The sequence below is a fragment of the Brienomyrus brachyistius genome, chromosome 21 (genome assembly GCF_023856365.1).
Source record: "Brienomyrus brachyistius isolate T26 chromosome 21, BBRACH_0.4, whole genome shotgun sequence".
In the NCBI taxonomy this organism is placed as follows: domain Eukaryota; kingdom Metazoa; phylum Chordata; class Actinopteri; order Osteoglossiformes; family Mormyridae; genus Brienomyrus; species Brienomyrus brachyistius.
The window spans coordinates 19,557,429-19,564,681 of record NC_064553.1 but is presented as its reverse complement, the minus strand read 5'-3'; positions in this window follow the sequence as shown (position 1 = coordinate 19,564,681).

The window sequence follows — 7,253 nt, the reverse complement described above, 5'->3', positions numbered from 1 at the left end:
ACGGTGGTATTCTCTGGAATACTTCCTGTGCCACGTGTAAGCTAGGCCAAATTAGCTGAGATAAGGAGATTAAACGCGTGGCTAAAATGGTGGTGTAGAAAAGAGAGGTTTAGGGTTATGGGACACTGGAAGACCTTCTGGAACAGGTGGGACCTGTTCAAGCTGGACGGGTTGCATCTGAACCAGAGGGGAACCAGTGTATTGGGGAGGCATATGGTAGAGTAGTTGAGGAATATTTAAACTAGGGACTGGGGGGGGGGGGGGGCAGGGAGGTTAGTTAAGAATATAGGTGGGGAGAGACGGAAAGCCCCAATTAATATCCATCCATCCATCCATTTTCCAAACCGCTTATCCTATTGGGTCGCGGGGGGTCCGGAGCCTATCCCGGAATCAATGGGCACGAGGCAGGGAACAACCCAGGATGGGGGGCCAGCCCATCGCAGGGCACACTCACACACCATTCACTCACACATGCACACCTACGGGCAATTCAGCAACTCCAATTAGCCTCAGCATGTTTTTGGACTGTGGGGGGAAACCGGAGTACCCGGAGGAAACCCCACGACGACACGGGGAGAACATGCAAACTCCGCACACATGTGACCCAGGCGGAGACTCGAACCCGGGTCCCAGAGGTGTGAGGCGACAGTGCTAACCACTGCACCACCATGCCGCCCCTCCCAATTAATATTAATTAAAATTTAATTTTAATTATAATTAAAAGTGGGAACTGTAAAAGGTCTGCCCTTTGCGGTCTGTACTTAAATGCTAGGAGTATTAGAAACAAAATTCATGATTTAGAGGCTTTAATTTCATCAGACACTTATGACATTATAGGAATAACAGAATCATGGATGGGTGACAGTGATGGATAGGAATATAATATGGATGGTTATATGTTGTTCCGTAGAGATTAGGTAGGTAAGAAGGGAGGTGGTGTTGAAGTATACGTAAAAGAAAACTTGCAGGCAAGGGAGCTCACTGATAAAAATAAAAGTACAGAAGCTGTATGGATAAAACTAGATGCTAAAAACTCAAATGGCCTAATTGTCGGGGTTTGTTATAGAGCACCTAATGTAGCTGCAGAGGAAAGCAGAATGTTATATGACGATATCAGGATTATGAGTAATAAAATGATGTAGCGGTTATGGGTGATTTTAATGTACCTGGGATACAGTGGGACACAGTCTCTGGCTCTTCTGTAAATGAACTCGAGATGGTAGAATTAGTACAGATTGTTTTTTTACTCAGTTTGTTAATACCCCTACCAGGGGAGAAGCCCCTCTTGATCTGTTTTCTCTAATAACCAAGATAGGATTGGAAACTTAGAAATTTTAGAACCACTGAACAGTAGTGATCATAACATGTTTAAATTTGAGGTTAATTTTAGTGTCCGAAGAGCAAAGTCCAAAACAAAAGCACACAATGTTAGGAAGGCTAACTTTAATGATACGAGACTGAAATTACAAACTGTAAACTGGATGGAGTTAAATAGCAAAATGGTTGAAGAGGCATGGGAATTTTTTAAAAACAGTTTTTCAAGTGCAAGGGGACTTCATATCTGTTTCCAGCAAAACTATATGTAGGAAACTGCAACCAAGGTGGTTCACTAAGGAAATTAAGAATAACGTCAGGAGGAAAAGGGCTCAGTTCATTTCCATTTGTGGAACAAACAATTTCTAAATAAAACAGGAGTATCTATGTCTACAGGTTGAGTTAAAAAAACAACATTACACTCACTAAGAGGAATGTAGAAAGGAAGATTGCATTGGAGGCTAAGGATGACATTAAAAGTTTCTTCCAGTATTTTAACTCCAAAAGAGCTCTAAAAACTGAAATCACTAATCTGCAGGATAATAAGGGTCTTATAATTGAAAATGAAATTGATATAGTAAATGAGTTTAATGATTATTTTACATGGGTGTTCACAGTAGAGAACACAAGTAACTTACCACCATTTAGTATGAATACCGCGTCGTCTATGACCAATATATGGGTTACTGAGGCTGATGTGGTACAAAGCCTAGCTAAGCTCTAAAGAAGTAAATCACAGGTCCCTGATAGCATCTTACCTATATTTTTAAAAGAGATGAGGGATATTATTAACCAACCTTTAACTTTATTATTCCAGAAATCGTTATCTGCTGGTGAGGTACCTTCTGATTGGAAGCATGCTAATATAGCGCCCATTGATGTTGTCCCCCCCAAACGGCTCTTGCTTAAGCTCAAAGCTGCAGCAGCTTGGATTGAATACTGGTTAGCAGACAGGAAGCAGCAAATAGTTATTAGAGGCACAATGTCACAGTGGGCCTGCATTCATAGTGGGGTACTGTAAGGTTCAATTTTAGGACCACTATTGTTCCTAATTTACATTAATGATATTGACACCAATACATACAGTAAATTGGTTAAATTTGCAGACGACACCAAGGTGGGTGGTGTAGCAAATACTGATCTAGCAGCGGAGAGGCTACAACGGGATCTGGATTTAATTAGTGACTGGGCTGACACCTGGCAGATGAAATTTAACATAGATAAATGTAAGGGAATCTATGCAGGGGGCAGAAATATAAAGTACAGATATTTTATGGGTTCCAGTGAAGTAAAGGTAGCTGATTATGAGAAAGACCTCAAAGTGTGTATGTTGATGCGTCCATGTCCCACTCTCACCAGTGTGGGGAAGCAATAAAAAAGACCAACAGGATGTTGGATTACATCTCTAGGTGTATGGAGTTTAAGTCAAGGGAGGTGATGCTACGATTTAATAATTTCTTGGTAAGACCCCACCTAGAATATTGCATGCAGGTGTGGTCACCATACCTTAAGGACATTGCTGCCTTGGAAAAGGTGCAACGTAGGGCTACGAGAATGATTCCTGGTCTTAGAGGATTGTCTTATGAGCAGAGGTTAGCTGAGCTGAATCTGTTAAGCCTCGAGCAAAGGAGACTAAGGGAGGACATGATCCAGGTATATAAGATTCTAACAGGTCTGGATGTTGTTCAGCCAAATGGCTATTTTAATATTAGTTTAAATACTAGAACTTGTGGCCGTAAGTGGAAATTAGCAGGAAAACATTCTAAAATGAATCTGAGGAAGCACTTCTTTACACAGTGTGTAGTTGGAGTATGAAATAGTCTTCCTGCTAGTCTAGTGCAAGCTAAAACCCTGGGTTCCTTTAAATCAGAGCTAGATAAGATTTTAACAACTCTGAGCTATTAGTTAAATTCTCCCCAAATGAGCTTGATGAGCAGAATGGCTTCCTCTCGTTTGTAAATTTTTTATGATTTAAATACATCATATGTTTTTGTACAGCATATTTCAGGCACAAACATGTTGTGTTGTATATGAAAATATATTTTGATACTTTCAGTCAATCAGGTTGCCTGTAAGAAAAGCTTCTCTACTCTTAAATTTGTTAAGAACAGGTTACGAAGCTCACTGACTCGGGAGCACTTGGAGACCTTTGTACTAATGTGCACAGAGAAAGAAATTGTTATGGTTATAGATGAGACAGTAATAACCAAAGTTGCAGAGACCAGTACACTACTCAGGCAGCTGTTACTGTTATAGATATGATGTTATTGTTATTTAAGCCATTTACATAAAATTTTGCATAGTAGTAAAACATGCCTCATGTGAAGAACTGCAAGATTAATTTTGATATTTTATTTATTAATTTCACTGGTGTTTCGTGTATATTTGAAAAAAAGGAAATAAAACCAGTGAATAATAAGAATTGAAGTATTGCTTCATTTATCCAGTTTTCACCTCCCTGAAAAAAAGTGGGCTGATCATGGGTATGAAGCTCCCAGGCTGAAAAATGGCTCCACTCCGACCCTGTTCCTTGCTACTAAATATTCCATGGTCAACTGTTAGTGGTATTATAAAGAAGTGGAAGCAATTTGGAACAACAGCAACTTAAGCTACGAAGTGGTAGGCCATGTAAAATCACAGAGTTGGGCCAACGCAAACTGAGGCGCAGTGTGCAGAAGTCAACAACTGTCTGCAGTGTCAATAACTACAGACCTCCAAACTTCATGTAGCCTTCAGATTAGCTCAAGAACAGTACGTAGAGAACTTCATGGAATGGGTATCCATGGCCGAGCAGCTGCATCCAAGCCTTACGTCACCAAGTGCAATGCAAATCATCGGATGCAGTGGTGTAAAGCACATTGCCACTGGACTCTAGAGCAGTGGAGATGTGTTTACCAGAGTGATGAATCACGCTTTTCTGTCTGGCAATTTGATGGATGAGTCTGGGTTTGGCAGTTTCCAGGAGAACAGTACTAGTCTGGCTGCATTTTGCCAAATGTTAAGTTCGGTGGAGGGGGGATTATGGTGTGGGGTTGTTTTTCAGGGGTTGGGCTTGGCTTCTTAGTTCCAGTGAAAGGAACTCAATGCTGTAAGTATTAAGAATGAGATTACATTAACATACGGAGGGATAGCCTTGGATTCAGGAGATTTCACTTGGATCAAAAACTGGTTAACAGACAGGAAGCAGCAATTAGTTAGAGGCACAATGTTACAGTGGGCCTGCGTTCATAGTGATCTAGAAGCAGAGAGACTACAACGGGATCATGATTTAATTAGCGACTGGGCTGATACCTGGCAGATTAAATTTAATATAGAATAATGTAAGGTAATCGATGCAGGGAGCAGAAACAAAAGTACAGATATTTTATGGGTTCCACTGAAATAAAGGTAGCTGATTATGAGAAAGACCTCGAGGTGCATGTTGATGCTTCCATGTCCCACTCTTGCCAGCTTGGGGAAGCAATTAAAAAGGCCAATAGGATGTTGGGTTACATCTCTAGGTATATGGAGTTCAAGTCAAGGGAGGCGATGCTAATACTAGAACTTGTGGCCGTAAGTGGAAATTAGCGGGAGAACATTTTAAAATGGATTTGAGAAAGCACTTCTTTAAACAGTGTGTAGTTAGAGTACGGAATAGTTTTCCTGTTAGTATAGTGCAAGTTAAAACCCTGGGTTCCTTTAAATCAGAGCTAGATAAGATTTTAACAGCTCTGAGCTATTAGTTGAGTTCTCCCCCAAATGAGCTTGATGGGCTGAATGGCCTCCACTCGTTTGTAAATTTCTTATGCTCTCATTAATGTTCTTGTGTGGGTAAAGGCAGGTGTCCCAGTACTTTTGCCAATATAGCATATTATTGCCTATTCAACCTTCATGTAAATTTTGTGTGTGTGTGTATGTATGTATACATATATATACATTATATATATACAGTACAGGCCAAAAGTTTGGACTCACCTTCTCATTCAATGTTTTCTTTATTTTCATGACCATTGGTAGATTCTCACTGAAGGCATCAAAACTATGAATGAACACATGTGGAGTTATGTACTTAACAAAAAAAGGTGAAATAACTGAAAACATGTTTTATATTCTAGTTTCTTCAAAATAGCCACCCTTTGCTCTGCTTACTGCTTTGCACACTCTTGGCATTCTCACGATGAGCTTCAAGAGGTAGTCACCTGAAATGGTTTTCACTTCACAGGTGTGCCTTATCAGGGTTAATTAGTGGAATTTCTTGCTTTATCAATGGGGTTGGGACCATCAGTTGTGTTGTGCAGATGTCAGGTTACTACACAGCCGACAGCCCTATTGGACAACTGTTAAAATTCATATTATGGCAAGAACCAATCAGCTAACTAAAGAAAAACGAGTGGCCATCATTACTTTAAGAAATGAAGGTCAGTCAGTCCGGAAAATTGCAAAAACTTTAATTGTGTCCCCAAGTGGAGTTGCAAAAACCATTAAGCGCTACAACGAAACTGGCACAGATGAGGACCGACCCAGGAAAGGAAGACCAAGAGCAACCTCTGCTTCTGAAGACAAGTTCATCTGTCACCAGACTCAGAAATCGCAAGTTATCAGCAGCTCAGATCAGAGACCAGATAAAAGCCACACAGAGTTCTAGCAGCAGACCCATCTCTAGAACAACTGTTAAGAGGAGACTGCGCGAATCAGGCCTTCATGGTCAAATAGCTGCCAGGAAACCACTGCTAAGGAGAGGCAACAAGCAGAAGAGATTTGTTTGGGCCAAGCAACACAAGGAATGGACATTAGACCAGTGGAAATCTGTGCTTTGGTCTGATGCGTCCAAATTTGAGATCTTTGGTTCCAACCGCCGTGTCTTTGTGAGACGCAGAAAAGGTGAATGGATGGATTCCACATGCCTGGTTCCCACTGTGAAGCATGGAGGAGGAGGTGTGATGGTGTGGGGGTGTTTTGCTGGTGACACTGTTGGGGATTTATTCAAAATTGAAGGCACACTGAACCAGCATGGCTACCACAGCATCCTGCAGCGACATGCCATCCCATCCGGTTTGCGTTTAGTTGGATGATCATTTATTTTTCAACAGGACAATGACCCCAAACACACATCCAGGCTGTGTAAGGGCTATTTGACCAAGAAGGAGAGTGATGGAGTGCTGCGGCAGATGACCTGGCCTCCACAGTCACCGGACCTGAACTGAACCCAATCGAGATGGTTTGGGGTGAGCTGGACCATAGAGTGAAGGCAAAGGGGCCAACAAGTGCTAAACACCTCTGGGATCTCCTTCAAGACTGTTGGAAAATCATTTCAGGTGACTATCTCTTGAAGCTCATCGAGAGAATGCCAAGAGTGTGCAAAGCAGTAATCAGAGCAAAGGGTGGCTATTTTGAAGAAACTAGAATATAAAACATGTTTTCAGTTATTTCACCTTTTTTTGTTAAGTACATAACTCCACATGTGTTCATTCATAGTTTTGATGCCTTCAGTGAGAATCTACCAATCATGGTCATGAAAAGAAAACACATTGAATGAGGTGTGTCCAAACTTTTGGCCTGTACTGTATGTGTGTGTGTGTGTATATATATATATAACACATTTTACACACACGTATAATATAATGTACGAGTATGTGTACATTAGTCATATACAAGCAAACTACTTTAGAGAAATTAGTAAACATTTAAAGAAATGTATCCATGTGTCTTAGTTATCACCCTGCCTATTTTAAGACCTGTTACATAAGAGTGCTTTCTTTGTTTAAACTAATTCAGACACCCCTCTGCATAAATGTCATTTGTCGAATTCCTTTTGTTCTTACATTCGTCCATTCCTTACACTGAGTGAACTAATCAATGTGTGTTGTCAAACATTGATATCAAGTTATTGTAATAGTCCTAAGTTAACCACAAAATTGTAACTTACAAATGTTTCAGACAATTTCATCAGGACGCTAATG